This window comes from Onychomys torridus, chromosome 10 (genome assembly GCF_903995425.1).
Source record: "Onychomys torridus chromosome 10, mOncTor1.1, whole genome shotgun sequence".
NCBI lineage: Eukaryota > Metazoa > Chordata > Mammalia > Rodentia > Cricetidae > Onychomys > Onychomys torridus.
Genome location: NC_050452.1, coordinates 43,051,338 through 43,073,281, shown reverse-complemented (window position 1 = coordinate 43,073,281; position 21,944 = coordinate 43,051,338). Strand labels below are relative to the sequence as shown.

General features: G+C 44.1%; 1 protein-coding gene and 1 pseudogene across 9 annotated transcripts in view; one reads left to right on the top strand and one right to left on the bottom strand.

The window, feature by feature from the left end:
• The window catches only part of Limch1 (LIM and calponin homology domains 1), a 316,282-nt gene that overhangs the window by 151,790 nt on the left and 142,548 nt on the right, over positions 1-21,944 (top strand). The gene's annotated exons all lie outside the window — the stretch shown is intronic.
• LOC118592222 lies at positions 13,639-21,210 on the bottom strand (annotated as a pseudogene).

The window sequence follows — 21,944 nt, the reverse complement described above, 5'->3', positions numbered from 1 at the left end:
TAGTAAGACAAGTCCAAATGCAGGCACATGCCGCAAAGCAGCAGGCCTATGCCCTGCAACATTGTTAATGTCAATTAAATATATGAGGTTATGGTAGCATTGAAACTGTTTGGGTAGGTTTGCAAATTTTTATATTGGCACAAAGATGGAGATTCAAAGAAAATTCTGTTTTATAAGAGGAGACTCCAAATAAGCAATATATTCTAGGTTGTTGCCCTTGTGTTAGGTATATTTTTCAAATGATATTTCCTTCCTCCTTACATTTATGATTGTGGGTTGCTCACCAGAGATGATGAATCAGCTACAGCTGACAGCCAATTGAAAGTTTTTATTCCAGCCAGCTATGACTACAGTTAGGTATTTAGGGCCCAACTGTAGGCCCGAGTGTTTAGGCTAAGGGGTTTTCAAAAGCAAAAAACAAATCCTGATAGTTCACTTGGCAGATGCAGGGGGAGGTTTTATGCAAGCAAGCAGTTTAACAGAAACTAAGGTAAGCAGTTAGCTGTAGGGAGTCCTGCACAAGCAGGCAGTTTAACAGAAGCTAAGTTATCTAGGGTATCTTGTCCTCAGGTTCCTAGGGTAGAGTTGGGTGGTTTTCCATGGAATTCTCCATCAGAGAGATCAAATTTTAGTTAAACCTGAAATGGTCTCAATCAGAATACAACATGGAGGAAACTCTTCCCTGTCTTTCCCTGCCGTGTTCATGACACTAAGGAAAAGGCAGAGAATACCTCAAATGTGCCTGAAGACTTCCAGGTTGGTGTTTACATTGCCAGGGAGTTGGCAGACCACCAGCCAACTATTGATCAAGAAGCCTCAGGTCTCCTGAGAAGTGTGTTGAGCGTTTTCTGTACCAAGAGACAGGGTGGGGAAACTATCTTTATGTGTGTGTGTGTGTGTGTGTGTGTGTGTGTGTGTGTGTGTGTGTGTGTATACATTATGTATATGTGTGTGTGTGCGAGAGCTTGTGTGTCACCTAACTGCTTAGTGTTGAAAAGTCAATCCAGCAATCCAGTAAGATGGCCCAATCACTCAACCTGAAGATAAATAGCCAAGGGTGTTTTCACATACCAGTCCAGAATTACAAACACATGCAGATTTACAGAGACACGAATAGGTGTATTTTACCTCCTGAGCTGTGGCTACAGAGAATTCGGAGTGGGGGGTGGCGAAGGTGTTAAAACAAAGTAGCTGAGAAGCATTTCCTGGCAAGAACACAGACCCTGGATCCAGGTCTGGGTTCCTTCTGTAACGTTGACATCTGAAGCTGTGTGGTGACTGCCTGCAGATGCTTACATTCTTCTTTAGGTGTTAGTGAAACCGTTTGCTGCTGCCAGAGAGAAAGACCTCAAATTCAGAGCTTGGCCTACCAAAGATTTTTTTTTTTTTTAAGTATCCCTTTAGTCTGCCAGCTCATCAGCATTGCATAATTGAGTCATGTCCTGAAGTTCCAGTCAGCGGGTCGTTAGAGGATGTTGAAGGCCATTGAACACCAAGTCCTTGCTTACTATGGGAGTTTGCAGCTGGATCTTTTGGATACTGGGATTTATTTTTTTAACATCCATTTACATATGCACATGAGAAGTACAACTAGAAATAGATGATACTGGGGGATGCTACCTCAAGTCCTGAACCTTCTTAGAGCTATCTTATTCATTTGGTTTTGCATCCAGGACCACAAGGATGAAACTGATCTTAGGGAAAAAAAACCTCTCAGATGGAAAAACATTGTAGTTACATCTGTTTTATAGATGCAGACATGAGGGCATGTATTGGGGGAGTTATTCACTCCAGATTAGTCAAACAGTAAAAGCTAAGGAGTGTGCTGAATCCTAGCCACTCTTCCATTACCTGTCCCACTGTCCCCAGTTGAAGACATGGGGGATTCATGACAGATTATTTTGAATTCTTTAAGCAAGGGGGAAGGCAAAGTCTGCCTTCCCTAGACTCAGAACTAATTTTTTTTTTTTTTTTTTTGATAAAGGATGCATTTTTCTCTAACCAAGATACTATTTCAAGTATGGGTAGAGCTGAGCTTCCTGGAATGGATGAAATGTAAGTTTCTGGAGACTCTGCAGACTTCTGAGAGCTTTCAGAAGGCATCTGTGGCGTGGTTGATGTCTTATTGTTTGAGGGAGATCAGAGCAGGGAGATTGATGAAAGGGCCGTAGAGATTTCCAGACTGTAAGAAGATTAAACACATTGTTTTAGACAAGAGGTAGGTTTATGAAGCTGTGAAAGCAGGTGTGAAAGCCTTACGCAAACTTCATCTTTGTAGGAAAAGGACAAGATAATAACCTTGGGCCCCAGGTGTTGGGGTGTCCACCAGCCAATGAGAGGTCTCCCTTAGAACCTACCCTGAGGTGAGCTCCCATGTACCAGCCCACTCTCACCAGCACCTTGTCTTTGAGGTAGATAGTTTATCACTTCTCCCAGAATTTCTAGCACTTTCCTCCTCCTCCTCCAACAGTTCATCTTATGGGCTAGTTCAGAGAAATCTCAACACAAATTCTGTTCTTTACTTCTGTCTCTATTCCAATTAAAGTCATTATTTTCGGCCACAAGGGAGGCAAAGTAGGCTATGAGAAAGACCAGAGTGTAGCCATCACGGAGTATACACTCGCGTGTTAAATGTCTATTCTGTACCAGGTATGGTACCACACTGGTTCTTACTCCTCTCATTCATGCTGAGATGTCATCCTTGCTGAACCCTGGTTGGATCTCAGGACCTACAGCTCACTCCATCTTACTCACTCTCCTCTCCAGTTAATAAGAGACAGGGCAGGAATTTAAAGCTGGGTTTACTCAGCTTCGGGTTCTGTGATTTTCCACCCTGTCATACTGTCTCCTCCAGACCTCATCACGTAGACCTGAGTGCAATGTTTGGAAGTCTTGACCTCCAGGCAGAGCTCACGTGGTTTTAGAAGACCACTACCCTTCTTGTTTCAGATGTGTTCGCTTAATGAAGGCTGGAGATTGTGGACCCTACAAGAAGTATTTCTGTCAGCCCTATTAAATCAAGCTCAACATGGCCACATTCCAGGAATCACAGTCAGTGACGTGTAGTCTGACAACCCATAATAATAAGAAAGCATTAAAAAAAATTCTTTGCTGGGAGCTGGAGAGGCGGCTGGTGTTTAAGAGCAGTTGCTGCTCTTCTAGAGAATCCTGGTTTGGCTCCGTGTGGTGGATACAACTGGCTATGAATCCAGGTCTAGGGGATCTGGCCTCCATGGACTCTAGGTTTGCACATGGTGCACATACATATAGGCAGGAAAATACTCATACACAAAAATGAATTTTTTTAATATCAGGAAGTCTTGCTAAAGAATTTTTGAAAAATCATGATTCTACTTAGAGCATACAACAAAACTTCCTAAAATGACATCTTCCTTTTTCTTCTGTATGCAGGTATGCTCACATGGGTGCATGTACACACACACACACACACACACACACACACACACACACACACGAGAGAGAGAGAGAGAGAGAGAGAGAGAGAGAGAGAGAGAGAGAGAGAGAGAGAGTCTGTCTCTTTGTTCTTTGTGAAGGAAGCATGTTTCACTGAGGAAAGTAAATAGATCTTGTGGGGTATCTCAGCTAGAAGTGACTTCAGTGACATGTCTTCTTTCATCCTCATCTCTGGCACAGTGTGAGAAGCCTTGCTTGTGTTCCCACATGGTACACAGGAGGAGTGTTCAATGTACTGCTGTTGGAGATGGTGCCAAGGCCAGTCTGCAGTCATGATGGTTGTTAGCATTTTACTTGGTTTATCCATAAAAGAGTACTCCATCAACAGAAATATCAACAACAACAACAAAAAGTGAGGGTATTGTATTTTGGTACATTCAGCCCTGTGTTAAGGCAAATGATGAAATATGAATTGGGAAGAGGAATAGTTTATTTGATGTCTTCCAGGTCATTGCTGGCTGCATGCTGGTTGCAGCCCTCTCCACTATTAGCTTGTAATCGTGCAGACCATTCTGGGCCTCATCTTTTCCTATACTTTTATAAAGCTCTCAAATGTATATGGAGTTGAATCCAAGAACATGAGAATAGAGGCATTTTGGGTTCTTCGTGGGCTACATTAGAGTCCAAGTTTATCTATCACATCTGTGATTCTTCAGGAACAAGACCACAATTAAGCTATGACCCAACCCAGAAGATATGGCTACACAATGAATATGCAGACATCGCATGTCAAATGATGACTTGCTTTCTCCACAGTGAGGGAGATGGGTTAAGGGAGCATTCTGATGACTGGTGAAGCAGAGGGGGCTGTCGGGATCTGCCTGTCACCGGGAATGAAAGAGTTGTGCATACACTCGACACCTGTTTTGGTTCCCTTTATTTATTTTTTTAACTTTACCATAGCGTAAAAGTGATGCCCACTCAGTAGAATCTCTGCTTTGATCTTTCCCTGGAATGGTGGTGTGCAGTATGGCATTCTGAATCTTAGGAGCCATAGCTTCCAGTCAGCCACACATACACAAGAGCAAACAACATATACTACTGTGTGTTGTGTGTGCAGCTTGTGGCTGCTCACTAATATGCTGAGATCAGACTGACACATTAGTCTCCTTGTCCAGTTTTGGGCAGACGTTTTAAAAAGTTTTGTTCCTTAGACGCATGCTGTACTTCTGACCTCTCTTTGGGTTTTCTTATTTGGAGAGTTTGTTAGTTATCCACTGTTGTATAACAAGTTGCCTACCAACTTTGTAGCTAAAACTCACAACCTTGGTTTTCCCAGAGTTCCCATTGGGTTAGAGTAGTTGCTTAAAAGGAGGAGTGGAGAGATGAGGAGAGGGAAGGAAGGAGAGATAGACAGAGAAAGGGGGAGGGAGAGAAGAAGAAGGGAGAGAATGAGAGAGAGCACAGACACTTCAGGTGGAAGTCACAGTCCTTTATACCTTAATCTCTGAAGTGGCATTTCATCACGTCTGCCATACTCATTTAATGAAAAGCAAGTCACCAGGTACAGCCACATTCCAGTGAAGGAGCTTATGTAAGGGCCTCAAACCAGAAGTGGTCCCTGGGAACCATCAGACTTTCATGTCACGGGGGATGAAATTGTTGTACATGTGTTCTCCAACTGATTTGGTTCACAGTTGTTTGACTTTACTATGATGTGAAGTGATGTCCACTCAGTAGAATCTCTACTTTGGTCTTTCCCTGGAATGGTGGTGTACAGTATGACATTCTAAATCCTGACAGTGGCAGGAGCCACAGTTTCCAGTCAGCCACAAGTACATAACAGTAAACAACATATACTACTGTGCTCTGTGTCCCTGGGTGTGATGTTTGGTGGGGTAGATGTGTTTATTGCATTTTCAACTTATGATGTGTTTGTCAGGACTTATTCTTATTGGAAATTGAGGAGCATCTCTACTGACCTGTAAATCTCTTAGTCTTCTGAAGACATTTCCCTAAGGTCACAGGACTTTAAAGATTACTGTTTCCTGGGATGGTCTCTCTTGTATGACATCAAACTTATTTCCTCATTTTTTTTTTTGTACATTGCATCAAAAAGAGATGGTTTGTTCTCTCTTGCCTTCCAAGTGAGAATCCACTGAGATAAGACATAACCTTTAACTTTTAAGGGACCTCCTTCTAGAAGGCAAATAAACCAGTCTAACATTGGGTCAACTGTAGAGTGCTAAGAAAGTCTAATAGGCAACAGTGAACAAGGAAGGTATGTTGACTTGAGGTCAAAATCTGCTTTGGACAGGTGAGGTGCCACCAGAGTCCCATGAACACAACGGGCCTTAGGTTGGGGAAAGGATGTTCTTGTTGGGAATGTAGATGGTCAAGCCAGAAGAGCTTAGACGCTGTCTGTGAGTGGCCAGGATTTCTATACTGTATGTGGAGCTAAGCATCTCTGAGAGAAGTCACGGTTTTAGAAAGTGAACCAGAAAGGGTACATTGAGGCCGAAAATGCCATCAACATGGAGCTGGTTCCCTTTTCATCTCTTGAAAGCCAAAGACTTGTGTGCTGCGGATAACTCTGCAGCTGTGTGTGGCTAGCCAGCTTTCTGTCATTTTGACAAAACACCCGGGATAAACCCACAGGGAAAAGGGTCTTTTTGTGGTTCATTTGTACAGGTTTCAGTCCACGGTCAGCTGACTCTGTTGCTTTGGGCTTGCCAGGAGGCAGGGGGTTATGGAAGTAGGAGTGTGTTCCTATCCTCATGGCAGTCAGGAACCAAACAGGCAGAGAAAAGACTGGAGAAAACATACCCTTCAATACCACATCTCTGGTGACCTGTCACCTCCCATCAGGCTTGCCTCTCATTAGCCTGTTCAGCTGTGACTTCATCCATGTCTAAGTTCTCATACTCATGATCCAGTCACCTCTCAGGGTCCCACCTCTCAGCCCTGCTGTGCTGGGGGCCAAGCTTTTAACACGTGAGCTTTGGGAAGACATTTCAGATTTAAACACTAACAATATGGGGAGGCAGCGATGGAAAGAAATGAGGAGTTAAATCAGTTGAGTAGGAGACAAGAAATCCAAATGAGAGATGACACACGTCTAAGCCTAGATGAAAGCGGGAGGAATGGGCCTGAGAAGATAGACTATGTCTCCAGATTTTTATAGCCATCATTTTATAAGACATACAGTTTTTAATAGCCTAGCTAATAAAAACCACCTGCCAATTCAATTATGGCACAGTGCAAAGGCACCAGCAATGGAAAGATGCAACTTTATTTCAGATGTTAAAAATATGTATGTGTTGGACTTGGTAAAACACAGTAAATAATGCTAGGAAGATGACATCCACATTTTGGACCTGAGCAACTTGGAGGATGCTAATGCCATTAATAGGGATCGTGGGAGCAGGGGAATGAGAAATGGGGTCCAAGAACAAAGATCAATTCTGTTTTGGATGTACTGACTTGGCTATCTCTAGGAGACGGTCATGAGCAGCTGTTTGGCGGGGTAAAGAATATACTGGGTTGAAACTCAGGGAAAACGACAACATTTGGACTCAGTTAATGAATGAAAAATTTTGGCATTAAATCTTTATGTTTAAGTATGGACAAGAACAAATAATTTCTTGTCCTAGAATCGCAAACTTTGAATTTCCCCCACCCCAATTGTAATCTTGACCTCAGGTGTATTTGGTCAGTACTGAAAGGACTCAAGAATGAGGAGAGAGACGAAAGGGACTTGAAGCCACAGGAGGATTCATTAGTTGTTGGAGTTTGAAATCATGACAGATGGAAACTTTGGAAGTCCTTTGTCTAACTGACTGGCAGCTTGTTAGGTAATGCCCACCAGGCTCATGCTCTCAGCCTTTCTCCTACCCCTTGACCTTGACTGTTGGTGCCAGGTGAGCCTGTCGGTCTGCTCTGCTACTGTAACAAGTACCACACACTGGGTAGCTTGAGCAACAGAAATGTGTTTTCTCAAAATTCTAGAGGAACGTGAAAGTCCAAGATCCAGGTGCCATGAGCCCTGGTTTGTGCTGAGACTTTTTCTTTACTGTAGAGGTCTCATCTTTTGTACTGTTACATGCTTGTCTGTGTCTGCATTTCACTTTTTATGAAAACACTGTCACAGCTTGGCTTGGGTTTCACCGAGATGATCTCCTGTACCTTAATGACCTCTTTAAAGTCAAACACAGTCAGATTCTGAGTTATAGGGGTTAGGGTACAATTCAGCCCATTGCAGTGAATAAGCCAGCCAGCCACCTAAATTCTTACTCACACGTGCTGTGAATGACTAGAGTCTCTTGTTGGAGTCTGATTGCCTCTTCATACCCTATAAATTATTTTCCAAACTTGTTTCTACCATCATTTTGTGTCTCTGCAAAGGTGGGAGTTATATATAAGAATTCGGTAAGCTTTTTTATCCTTTCCTTAGGTTTTTTTTTTTTTCTTCTTCTTCCTGTCTCTGGAGGAAGAGAAAACAAACCTTTCTTTGAAGAAAGAGCCCAGTTGTTTTTCCTTATCTTTTGCTGGGCAGAGTTCGGCAGCCTGTGACATTACATCACTTCCTCGCTCTCCCCACCTTGGGAATAAAACCTTTAATTAGGACCTGTGAGGAAAAACATATAAGAGCAGGAACACATGTTCTGGTCTGAGTCTTACCTGTTTTTCATAGTCACAGCTTACATAAAGACATTTCCATGGAACTAGTTCTTGCCTTGGACTCCCAGCTTGAGCTCATGGGGGTTCTACAGTTTGACAAGGAAAAAAACAAAATCAAAAACCCCACACAATAATGTCCCTACCCACTTGAAGGCATCAGACAAACAGTAAGCCATACCTGGCTGAAATAACATTGCTCTTCCAGTACGTCTTCCTCTGAGACTGTTTTTGTAGGAAGTTTGTCTTGGCAAGCCTTTGACAAGAATTGCTAGACACCTATTACCAGTAATTAACTGGCTTCCCGCTAGAAGCTTCAGGGTTCCACACTCATCTAAAAATGGATGTGAGCCTTAGTTTCTCTCTTGTCTTCTCAACCATGTAAACTACAGGGTAACCAAGTAAAGGCCTCACTATTTAACTTATTTTTTTTCTCAAAGTTCAATTTTTCTTACCATAAAGCTGCTGTTTGACTTAAATACAAAGCTTATAAAAATGTCATGACTAATAGGTATGGTGGCACAGACCTATAGTCCCAGTTACTCAAGGAGTGGAGGGTCGCTTGAAGCCAGAAGTTCAAGACCAGCCTGGAAATCATAACGAGACAGCCACCCCCTCTCCTCATATAAAATGAAAAACCAACCCCCAAAATGTAAAATAAAAGCAGTGTGGATGATACAGATGTTGTAAAAATAGTACTTAACCTTAATGGTCTTCCTCACATGGCTAAGCAGGAGGGAAAAAAATAGCAAAGTCAAGTAGAAAACATTCTAGAAAGCACCCAGCCAGAGCTTTTCACAATTGCCGAGGTCATTACAAAAAACAAACAAACAAACAACAGGCAAGTTTCAGAAACAAGGTAAGTCCTGGGAAGTCATGGAGACAAGCTGACAATGTATTGTGCTGTCCTAGATGGTATCAAAGATCTGGAAAAGAACATTGGGGGGAAAAAGAAGGCCATAGGAGTGAAGCACAGTTTGGTTTGCAGCACTCTGCATGCATCTGTTCAGCAATGGTTACGGATGATCCCAAGCATTGCGATCCGGGGCCTTGGTTGTACTGAAACTCTTTTATTTTTGCGAATTTTCTGTAAATTTTAAAACTCTCCTCAAGTAAATATTTTACTTAAAAATGTAGAATAAATGACAGGAACGATAAAGGAGGGCATAATGGGAGGAAACAGTGGAAGGGCCAGGAAACACAGAAGTTATTAATAAATGTTAAAAGCCAGCCTACTAGATGATCTATTGGTATCAATAAATAGCAAACTGCCAGAGACTCTGCTGGCCTATCAATCGAAAAAACTTTTATAAGTGATGGATTGGTTGTAAACACTGTGTTTTATAGCACCTGAAAATTCCAAACAGTAAATCCATACACAGTATTTCTGCTCACATATTTCAGGACCCTGTTTTTAGAATCTTCACAAAGAAATATTTCATGCCCTTTATGGAGTTTTAATAAAAACCAACAGGTGGGAAATGGATTTTGCAGTAGCATGAGCGGCTATAACCGTAAATACTGGTATCTCAGAGTTACACCAGCAGAGACTGTAAACACATTAATCACCCAACAGCGCTGGATTCCATTCTCAGATGTCATCTCAATTTCAAGCACAGAGATTAAATGCTACCATTTAAATTCAAAACACGGAATGGATATGATGATCTTTTACGTTCATGGGGATTCACAGAGCGCATGTGATAGTTTCCTCATCTATAAAATGGAGCTAATAAATCTCATCTCAGCATTGTGGGACCAAGCAAGCTGACACACATTAAATGTGTAAGATGATGGTGAATGGTATGTAGTATGTTTTCGGTAAACCATAGCAGTGTATATTATTTGTTAGGCTTATGTTTGTTTTCATGGTTGCAGGACTAGGAGCCATCTAACTGTTTCAGAGCACTATTATTTTATAAATGGGGAAACTGAGACACAGACGGTGGTAACTGGCCCAGCCCCTGCAGCTGGTTTGTCTCTGAGTTGGAACTCGAGCCTTGTGCCCTGAGTCACACTTCCAGTCCCAGAAAGGCTGGCAGTATTGCAAGCCTACTGGGTGCCTGCGGAGCCTGGTACCATGTTGTTTTGCACAACAGTATCTGGGTCTGGCCTGGCGGGGGGTGGGGTGGGGGGTGTCCTGGGGACTCTTCCTCTGAGGGAGCGGAATCCCCGCCTCCCTTCCCAATAGATGTGGCAATCGGCTCCCTAGCACTTCCTTCTCCTTCCTGCATCAGCGGTTCAGCTCTTGCAGCCTGTTCGCTCCAAGCATGGCTCTGTGGTAGTGAGGATCTTGCTGAGCAGGGGGATGTAGGGGCATCTGGGCTGCTGTGAGGGGCTCACATGCCGGGAGGTGCACCTCCCATCTCTCTGTGTGAGTCCGCTGGAGCTCAGTGCAGAGTATGAGGACATGCTGGGGTGAGTAAGATCCCTTATTGGAAAGTATATATGATGGATGTTCTGGGGAGAAGGAAGGAGGCTGTGCGGATTTTTACGTTTAGTTTAAAACATTACTTTTTTATGAGTACAGCTAAAGTAATTCCAGAATCAATTTCCTATCACTTAGCCCTTGATAGGGATTTTTATTTTTTACACCCCTCCCCACCGCCAGTTGCTTTAAAGAGGCTTTATCTGCTAAGCGGAATAAAGGCACAGATACATTAATTTGTCAAACTCAAGAGAATGTTAAGAATTTTGTGAAGGAGAAGCAACCCTGCTGTGTTTTAAAGACTGATGCCCACACTGCGCCATTCCTGACAGCACCTGGTGCTATAGAGAGACCTCTCACCTGGGACCTTCTCTCACACTCTTTTCTCAGCTACCGCCTTTGCATTGTGAAAATCTCCTTTTCTGGCCACAAAGAGGGAAATAATCAGGGAGAAAACTGAGCTGGGAGGAAGAGGCAGTGGTTCTGGATTCAAGGGCTGGATAACCAGCCTCACTCGCTGGTCCTTGTCCAACTCCCTCCATATTTGTAGCAGGCAGAGAAAGGACTGGAGGTTATTCCGGAGCAATCTTCTAATCAAGTCCCGTCAAAGCTGTCTGAAGACTGAATGAACACTTCATGGTACTGGTTGCCAAGGGAAGGAAATATCCCTTCATCAAATTTATGGGGCTGGATCGAAAACCAAATTGAAACCGTTTCACGAATCCCCGTGGCAAAATGATTCATCTTCGCAGGGTTGGAAAATCTATTTTTATCACCTTTATTCTGCCAACTCCCCATTTTTATTCTCTCCCTGAACTTCCGTGATTTCCTTCAAGGTGCCGAGTAAACCAAATATCTCTTCGAGTCTAACTGTCCTCACTGGAGCATCCCAGCCCGGCTGATTCGGCAGCCCGGGGAGAAGGGCATTGTTCTGCACTGTGTAGGTGGGGCCTACCAGAGGCTGCAAGTCTTTGCAGCTGCCTGGGACCCTGGGAGTCTGCCTAGGGGTGGGAGCCACACTCTGCAACTTGATTTCTCTGCAGGTGTGTTGAGTATTATGGATGGCTATAACTCTCCCAGCTTCCTCGGGTAGAGAAGGGACAAGAATACACCACTCTTTCAGCCCTCCTATTTGACCAGGAAGGAAGACACGATGGCCGCCATACTTGTTTCTCCCTCCTCCTGGCTTCACACTGTACATTTCCCTGTGTTCCTTAATAGCTATCCCTCCAGCCTCTTTACATGTCACCACATGGTTCTTGGAGGGTCCTAGGAAAGAAATGAGATCGTTTCCTCTAAAGATATAGAAAAGAAGCTGCTTTCTGGGCTCCCTTGAATAGCATATTCAGTAGGCTCTTCTTTTGATGATAAGCAGGAGAATGTAGCTCCCTAGGGCCAAAGTTCATGCCATTGGGGCAATTTCAGCACCTGGTAGACAGTACATACTCAATAGGTATTTGCTGAATGAATAGAATGCATTCCTCATAACCCCAGCCTTCAAAATCTATCTTTCAGAAGGGGGTGGTATATTTTGTCGGCAGCTGACATTCTATACAGTAAGCTGGTAATCTGAAATCCTGAATTTTCAGCTTCGTGGCTTTGTATTCTGGCAGATTCCTTAATCGTTTGAAGCCTGTGTTTACTTGCCTGTAAAATGGACTTGATAACTGCCTTCTGGTTTTCCTGCAAGAGCAGGAAAAGAAGAAAGGAAAGTAAAAGGAAAGGATGGAGGGATAAGAGGGAGAAAGGAGAAGTAAGGGGAGGAGGAAGAGGAGAAGGAGGAGCATGGGTCAATGAGATGAATTTGGAACTCTTTAAGATTTTATCTCTGAAGGTTAAGAGTGTGTGTGTGTGTGTGTGTGTGTGTGTGTGTGTGTGTGTGTGTGTACATGTGTGAGTACACATGCATTGAGTATGTGTGAGTGTGGTGAATGTGCAAGTGTGCATGCATGAGAGAAGAGAGACAGAGAGAATTCGCATCTCTCCTGCATACTGACTGCCCTTCTACTGAAAGATCTCCAAGGGAGACCTTCCCTCAGGAGAGACCCCGGACCCAAGGAACACACCAAAACCACGGATCAGATGCAAACAGCAAGAGGGTTTATTGAGATGCACAGGTACCTGGGGCGACAAAGTCTCTCGGAGGACTTGCGTGCCTTCCTAGGGAAAGGGGGACTTTTTTTATAGGATCCCAGGGGCAGAAGCACGGTTACAGAAGCAAGAAGCATAGTTACAGGGTTCCCATTGGTTGATTCAAATAAGGCCAGGGTGAACTTGGGGACATATGCTTAATTCTCGGAATTTGGATGTGTGTGGCTGACTTGGCCTTGTCTAGGGCACAGTGGTGTTTTCCTAGCCCAACTGTCTATTCCCCAAGGCCAGGTGGCCCACCATAGATATCCTGTTTTGACTCAATGGTTTCTCTCCCAAGGCCGGGTGGCCGATCATAGTTATGAACTCCTGTTTGGCCTTCTTCCCTTGAACCGCAGATATCCTGTTCTTTATGTTTAAGCCTTGCAAAATGGCGTTACAGCAGTCAAGCTAAAGCTATTGTAGGGGGTCTTTCACTACCCCATCCAGGTACTAAACCAAGTGTCAGGTGGTCAGTGCTAGAACCACCACCTCAGGTCTTACCCCAATGGATGCTGCTGTCTAAACGCTGTAGGGTGTAGCAGACTGTAGTGTGCCACCAACTAGTCAAGACCAAGAAACTCAGCTCCATGTCCCTTTTCTCGATGCTTTCCAAAGGGATGTCCAGTAGATCTTCTAGGAATGTTTCTAGAGTGTTTCTGTGCTCATTCCTAGGCTGTGGGGTGAGGCAGGGAAGGCTGTCTATATAGAGAGTGGCATACCAAACTGTTCTGAATATTGGTATAAAGGAGAGACAAGGATGAACCCCAGGCAATGGGTCCCAAGGGTCCCAAGACTCCTAAGGCCTAGCTTTGAGCAGATGACTTGATAAAAGCCAGCTTCTGTGGCATCTGGTACTATCTTGGCAGTTGAGCTTGTATTTAGTTCTTTCCAGAGCCTAGAGCCCCATATCTCTTGGGTATGTGGAAATGTACTAATTTCTCTGTGCTAGTTTTTATCTGGCTCCTCCAGTCTGTACAACATCTACTCTAATATGGCATGGCCTTTTTGACATTGACTGCCTTCAACAATGACCTGTACTTGCCCTTGACCCCATTCCCTCTCCTTTGTGAATGTTTTATTCCTAGACATTAGAGAGCTCTGAGTTTTAGAGTGTGGTGGTTAATTTTTACTCTTGCTTTCTTTCCGGAGTCTGGATGGATTTCTGGGCTCTGTTCTGTAAGCAGTCATTTCTTCCACAGCAGCCATCTGCACGGAGTTGGAGGTTACGAAATGACTGGGGCATGTTTTACATGGCTACACTCGGTCTCTTCTCTTTGGTTCCCATGTAAGTGTTGGCAGGAATTTCTGGAGTCATTTCTGAGGGAAGTGCTGGAGAACGCTGTTGGTAAACAGCCCTCTGGCTGCTGTTGGCCATCCCTGCAAATACCCTAAAGAGTACATCTTGAAAAGTTGCTGTTGTGGTTTCCCGCCTCTCCAAGGGCTGAACCCAGGCCTGACCTCCGAGACCCTGACCTCAGCCATCCTTGGGGGGATGAGCAGTGGCCTGGCATTGCTCTGACTTCCCTGGCTTCTTCTTGACTTCTCTGGCCAGAGGACAGCTCTGGTTCAATCACTTTGCCCTTGTTATATGTCCTGGGATTTTCACTCCAGCCCTGATTCTGCTGGAATCATTTTTGATAGAGTCTTATTCCATCTTCTTGTTTGGGTTCAATTTTATACTCCCAGAAATCTAACCAGCCTAGAAGTTTCCAATGTATTGATTTTATAGCCACACTGCTGCTTCTACATTTTTCACTTAGAAATATAGGAAAACTTAGGATATCCTTGGACATGTTTACATCTACATATTTGGCACTGATGGTAGGAAGCTTCTGTGCCCACATTACTCAATCAAGGCAATTAAGTCCTTAGCACATTTACAGACTTATATCGGCTCCCCTCCCCCATCTACCTACCTACTTATCTAGTAATGACTTTTAGGAAAGAAAAAAAAATACCTAGGGGAAAAAGTGATATGAGTAGACTGGTAAGAAAGGAAAGTGAGAAAAGGTAAAGAAGGGAGAAAGAGAAGAAGGGAGGTGGTAGGGAGGAAAGAAGGGAAAGAGGGGAAGGGAGAAGAAAGGAAGGAAAAACTGTCTCTTTCCCTCCTCGCCCCTTAAATACCCCTGCTATTTTCTGACATTGACCCTGTTCTGTTCCCTTAAAATGAATACACACAGGACTTTCCTCACCCCATCATTTTGCAGACATCACTCCGTCATGGGGCTCACATTCTGTCTCACCATGAGGGATACTGCTCTTGCGTGTTTCCATGAGTGGGAGTGTCTTACATCAGCCTAAGTATTAACAATAGGGAAGGAAAACCTACTATTCAGTGCTTCTATAGAGGAATCCTCCACAGTGAAAACCAGAGCAAAAGCAATTATGAACTACTTTTTGTAATAGTCCTGAAGAATTACCTATTATCAATTACCATGTATAATGACCAAGGGATCCATTGACTCTCCAGAAATAATGAGGCTCTGTTATCATCAGCATGGGCTTTGGGGGTGATGAATATCTTGATTTGATGAAAGCTAATTTCATCAAATGTGTGAAGGAGAAAATAACATGAAACTATGCCTAAGAGATTTGGATGCCAATTCCTTAGGCAGATCCAGCACTTTCTTCTCTGGTGAGTGTTCCCAGGACAGCTGGTCAACCTCAGGGCTCAGAATGTCTAATGATATTTAGTTTTGATTATAAACATGCATGCACCATCTTTTAATGAAATATGTTGATCTATAATTGTTCATGTAAATATAAAGATAAAAAAATCCATGAATTATGTGTTTGTTTTCTTTGATGTCCCAGGAAAAGTACTCACAAACCAGAGTCTAGGTCTCCTAGCTATAAGGACCCAGTTTCCACCATGTATATGACTCTTAAGTCCACCTGCCAATCTAAACTCAGGGGAGAGGCATGCTCTTGGCTTCTGTAGGCCCAAACACCAGAAATGGATCTGTTGTCATTGGTTCCAAAGAGGGTAGCACTAGCAAAGGCATTCTTCCCCAGTTTGTCCAATCTCTGCACTTCAGGGAAGCAGAACTCAGGATACCATAGGAACCAGCCATCCTTACTAAAGTGCTCCCCAAAATATGACAGAGCCACAGAGAGGATGGCCTTGTTGGAGCACTTATGCTTAAACTCATCCAACACAAAGATACTCTTTGGCAGGTGAGTAAAGGGGCCCTTGGCCTTGGGCTCAGCAGCCAGTTCCTGCTCACATTCATGCATCTCCTCTTCAGGAGCTGTGGATGCTGCCTCTTTTTCTTTTTTCCACTTAGCCTGGGATTTCTTCTTTTCCCATGAACTCTTTTCTTTCCTTGGGGTATCCTTTTGAGGCTGACTGGCTCTCTGTAGACTTCTTAGTGACAAACTGGGCCAACTTCTCACACAGCTTCACCTCCCCCATGACAGCCATGAACCAGGGCTGGCAAATGTAGGTGGTATTGGGGAAGGTCTAGCAAAAAGGAGCCTCTAAGACCTGTTTCTAGAGCCACAGCAGGGTGCAGACAACTGTGGTGTCAGCCAGTGTCACACATTACTACCGGAAAAGTCCTTATCTTCAAGTGTGTCCAGCAGCCCTAGAATCCACATCATCTCCTCCTTTGCATTTTCAGTGGCTTGTTTGGTTTTGTGCATGATGCCCAAGGTGGGGAACACCCAGGTGTTCCAGGGACCGATGTTACTCTTAGCAGAGCTCAGCCATTGCACCGCGTGAGCGGCTGTCTCTGGCTTACTTCTCCACTGTTCCTCCTTGCTCACTGGCTTACTTCTCCACTGTTCCTCCTTGCTCACTGGATTACTTCTCCACTGTTCCTCCTTGCTCACTGGATTACTTCTCCACTGTTCCTCCTTGCTCACTGGCTTACTTCTCCACTGTTCCTCCTTGCTCACTGGATTACTTCTCCACTGTTCCTCCTTGCTCACTGGATTACTTCTTCACTGTTCCTCCTTGCTCACACAATACGTGATGGAATCTCAGCCAAGCATACAGAATCTGTTGTTGCTTTCAAATGGTGGGACCTCATTGGAAGGAAATTTGTGGAGAAACTCAGGGGTGCAGTTGGTTTGGCCAAAGTGGAAGTGGGGTGGTATGGAGAGCACAGAGGCCTGAGCCCCACAGTACTGAGCAGCAGTGAGGGCCTGAAGACACCCCTAACCCCCACCCCCAGTTTTCGGGATATGAGCACAGGATCCTGGCCACCATGGTGACTCTGCAGGGAAAGGGTGAGTTATATTTGGATGTATTGAGGTCTTCTTTGTGCTTATAGAGAAAGTGGTTTTTGTTTTGTTTTGTTTTCTGTCTTTTGTTTTTTGGAGCTGAGGATCGAACCCAGGGCCTTGTACTTGCTAGGCGAGCGCTCTACCACTGAGCTAAATCCCCAACCCCAAGAAAGTATTTTGTATCTGAACTAGAAAGTTGGGTTTTACAGGAAATCAACAGATTCAGTATACATGACAGCGAAAGTTCAGTTCTGCTTTACTTGCCCTGAACTAAATGATATGTTGTGGGATATTTTGTTCACACTCTGACACTCCTGAGACTTACAATAAAGTTTACTTTGATTCGGAGGGCAGAGCGAGCTACTAGCTGACCACAATTAGCCTTAGAGGTTCTGGAGGACTGAGGACACATAGACACAGGAAGTAGTAGGGAGGGGTTTAGAAAGATTCTCAGCCCTTTTTGGATCGAGGAAGAAGAAGAAGAAGGAAGAGGAGGAGGAGGAGGAGGAGGAGGAGGAGGAGGAGGAGGAGGAGAAGAAGAAGAAGAAAGAGAGAGAGAGAGAGAGAGAGAGAGAGAGAGAGAGAGAGAGAGGAGGTCATTGGTTGCTTCTCTGTTGTTTCTCTGATCATTCAGGTTCTTAACCCGATATCTGACTCCTGAGTTTTTATTGATAAAGAACAATTAGATAAATGCTTCAGAATGAAGCTTTTACTTTTTCCTTGAGCACCGGGATGAAGGCTAGTGTGTGGTACAGCACAGTGATATGTACCTTCACAGTCGTCACATCTCCTTTATGAACATGGTTGATTGAACAACACATGAAGGGCTGTTGTCACCATCTCAATTCCCCCATCCAGATCTCAGGTCCTCTGTTAGGCCCCTTACCCTCAGAGCAGTACTGCCACTTGGGATCCTGGTATCTTGGCAGTGATGATGATGATGATGATGATGATGATGATGGTGGTGGTGGTGGTGGTGATGAAAGATACCCGTCTGCACCTTTCTAGAAAGTGTGTGGCATGCGTTCATTTTGAGATTAATTTTTATCACTGACATTTCACAAGTCCTGGTTAGGCCCCCCACCCCCACCCCACACCTATCTTTTGCATGTATGGGTGACAGATTTGCAGGGCATGTCAACAGTGACCAACAGTGGCCCACTGACCAACACGGTCAAGCTTCCCAAACTAAGGGCCTTGTCAACAAACTCACAATTGTAGAAATCATCTTTCTTTCTTTAGATATTTACATTTCTGGTTCTGTCTGGAATTCAACCTTGTGTCCTGTGGGGACACTTTCCTTCAGGTAACACAGTGAACTAGTGTTGTTTTCCTGACTGCCCACTCATGTCCCCCAAGCCTGCTTAGCCACGGGCCTGTGATTATGCTGGAGGCTTCTCATGCTATACATTGGGTTCTAATGAGCCAACTGAAAGGTCAGCTGCCCTGAAATAAATCTCCAGCCCTTTGGAGAACAAATCCAGCTGATGAAAGAGAGGACACAGTAGCTCCTTGATAGAGCTGTGAACATTCTTGAACTCTTTGAATAAAAGCAGCCTTTCCCTGTGTGTATGTGTGCCCTGGAAACTTACGGAAAAAAAAAAAAACAACCACAGTAGCATGATATTTAAAGCTTTTTTGTGTGTGTTCTTAACCCTGCAAAGTTTTTCTTGGCAGGACTTTAAGTAGACTTGGCTGTCATCTACTTTTCTCCTGTTGAAGGGAGGAGTTGAGCCCAGGGGACTGGTGTGGCAAGGAGAAGCCATTAAGGAAGGAGGCCAGGAGGAGCCTCTGGTGCCCTGCAGCTCCCTACCTTTCCATTACCAAGTTCACCCTGTTCCCCAAAGCCCTGTTTCCATCATGCATATCTCTCTGCGTGTCTTTCCTTCACTGGATCTGTAATGTCTGAGCCCAACCTAGAGACCACACATCTTCTGGTCTCTTTCATCTCCAGTTACTAGGTCAGGCCCACTGATACCAACACGGTCAAGCTTCCCAAACTAAGGGCCTCATTTATCTGTGCTGGGCAGCCAATGAGAATACCCGCACTTTGCTGTCATAGGCTTAGCCTTCAGGGACTCTCCAGCCTGCCTAAGTTACCTCCTGGGTCCTTGATCTAAACTCCAGTTACCAGGTAACGAGGATGCAGTAATTTGCATTATTCTCTCTTCCCTTTCCCACGTGTCCTGTTTCCATTCTGAAAACAACCCTCTGAGTTGACACATGCCTACAGGGACTTCAGTCCCACAGGACAGCTTCCTGCTCTCTCCCTTGTGATGACCTCAGAGTTCCTTCCATTACAAGAGTGAAACAGATTAATCATGCTGAAGTTCAGTGCTGTGTGAGCTGGAATGCTAAGAAAAGCTTGGAGATATTTTAAGCAAAATGGAATATGTTGATGAATATCTCTCACCTGAAATATTTCTCAAATTTTCTATTTCTAGTTTTTTAGCAGCTTCACAAAGGGCTATTGTATTTGAGTCAGAAAAGCAAAAATATTTTTATTTCCTGTCCTTGACACTGAGTGGCATTGATAAAAAGTATCAAGGCCCTTTGAGTTCTAAATCTCCTGGGGGTGGTGGGGAACACATTCTATAAGAAAGGTTGAGTCGTTGTTTTTGTTTTGTTTTGTTTTTTGGTTTTGTTTTGTTTTTGGGTTTTTTTTGCTTTGTTTTGTTTTGTCTTTCCTGTTTGTCAGCATGAGAAGAGAGTAGCTATGGAAAAGGATGGACAGTTATCATTGGGGATAGAAGAAAAAAGAACGCTAGGAGAAGGCCATAGCAAGAGTGATTGATGGTGTAGCTACCACTATGCCTGACTATCATCCCAGTCTTGACCTTGACCAGTGGCCACTTGCTTACATACAGTCTTGAGAAGAAACTGTTCCGTCTTGATTTGTAGTCATTGAGTTCTCCATTGTTCTGTTTATTGGCTGTTTAGTCACTAAGCCAGTGAGTGATCATCTCTCATGCTTGGTCGGAAAAGGATGCACTAGAGTAAGGCACAGGTTTGACTTTCCAAAGTTAGGTAAACGGAGAGCTTATACTTTTAAACAGTTAGAGGGAAAAATAATATATCCAGTAATATATTCATTTTACATGTTATGCTTTTTGGTGTTTTAGATGTTTTTGGGCCATTGTTCAGGTTTTTAAGTTTGCAAGCATGAAATATTAACAATTAGCAAAATGATTTATTGTTTCTGCCTGGCTTTCCTGTTTACCTATCAACACAGTCCAGGCTGTATCACAGACTTCTAATGGACATTTACTTAATATTTGCAAATAAAGACTGCTTTCCATATACAAAGACACCCTCACACATATATTGTTTGTGTGTGGGTGTGTGCACAGGTGTAAGCACACGTCCATATGTGCAGATGCACCTGGGCATGTACGTGTGTGTAGAGGGCACAGGCTGACATTCAGTCATTTCTACCTTATTTTTTTTGAGGCAGGATTTTTCTGAACCTAGCGCTTACCAAATTAGCTAGGCTTTGCTTGCTCACAAACCTCAGGGAACTGTGTGTCTCTGGTTCCCCAGCCCTGGGATTATAGGTATGTGCTGCAATACCTACTTTTTTTTTTTTTTTTAATGTGTGTTCTGAAGGATGGAACATGGACCCTCATGCTTATGCATCATGTAGTGTATGACTGAGCCATCTCAGGGCCAGTAGCTATGTTTTTAATGAGGACAATCCCCACGAGCCTGCTTTATACTGTATTAGGCTTGTCTGCCTGTGGAATGGAATTGATGTATGTCTGGTTTTTTATCTCCACTTTCTTCTTCTCTTTAACCCCTTCATTCATTCCCTGCTCCTGAGTCTTTCAGGCACATAAACCTCCCTCTTCTCTCCTGGTTTACTGCTCTGTTTAGGATGTTGTTCCAGGCACATTGCTTCTGCTGTAAAAGATGACAGCCCTGCATTGGAGTGAGCAGCAACACAGCACAGCAAATATCACTTAAAGTCAGCTCTAGGTACCTCTAGCTCAGCTCCATGTCTGGTTCCTCAGCAACTGCCGAGCAGCCCCTTCCCCACTCCTGCCCCAGAGATCTCCCTGTTAGCTTGGGTCTTCATGACTATAGAGCCAAAGGTTTGTAGATGGGGACTGTCTTTGCACTGCTGTTTCGTGCTGTTCTTTTTCTCATTTGTTTTAACTAGCACATAATTGTAGGTTATTCGTGGAGTACAGTGTGATGTTATGATGTAGGATGACTGCCAGGAGAGTGAATCTGTACATCACCTTGCATACTTGCCATTTAGAGGCGGGAACATTTGAAACTGACTCAGCCAACTTGAAGCTTGTATCACGATTACTCACAGCCACCATCGCGCTGACTGACTCTTCCAGTCTAAGTGACACCTTGTGCTCTCTGACCAGCACCATCCTGGTTGGGTCCTATCCTCATGTCTGTGCCCACTGCCAGGCTACTCTGTACTTTGTGAGCTCTTTCAGATTCCACATGCAAAGGAGACCGCTCCGCATTTGTCTTCCTTTGCTTGCCATTGTCTGAGGGGTTAAGTATGGAGCTAGATCATCCTGCTGAGCTACTTCCGTTAGGTGATCTGGGGTCACCTTGTCTCATTCTTACCCAGGAAAGTGGGGAGTAACTTCAGCACCAACCTCACGAGGCTGTGACCAGGCTTAACTGAGCTATGTGAACAGAGTAACTAGGCTTCTTCTGCCTGGGGGATGGGGTGTGTTCCCAAACAGTTGGGGATGGTCGCTGCTCTGGTGAAGGTGTTAATGTCTCTCTCATCTTTTCTCGACTTCTGCTTTCATATCTGTGAAATGGCACCATAATAGCATGTAATCGGTTAATTTGTGAGGAACAGAGGCACAGAGGGTGAACTCAGTGTGCTGTGTAGCCCTAATAAACTGTCAGTGGGTGGTGACCCAGAACTTTGGCCACTTGTAAGACCATTACATTTCTCCTATTTATGCCTACCTTCTGTTTGAGGTTTGAATAAACTCTCACGACACTTGGAGCCTGAACTGCCCCATCTCTGTGATCATCCACTTATACCCTCTTGTTTCTATTCTGCATTTGAAATGTATACTGA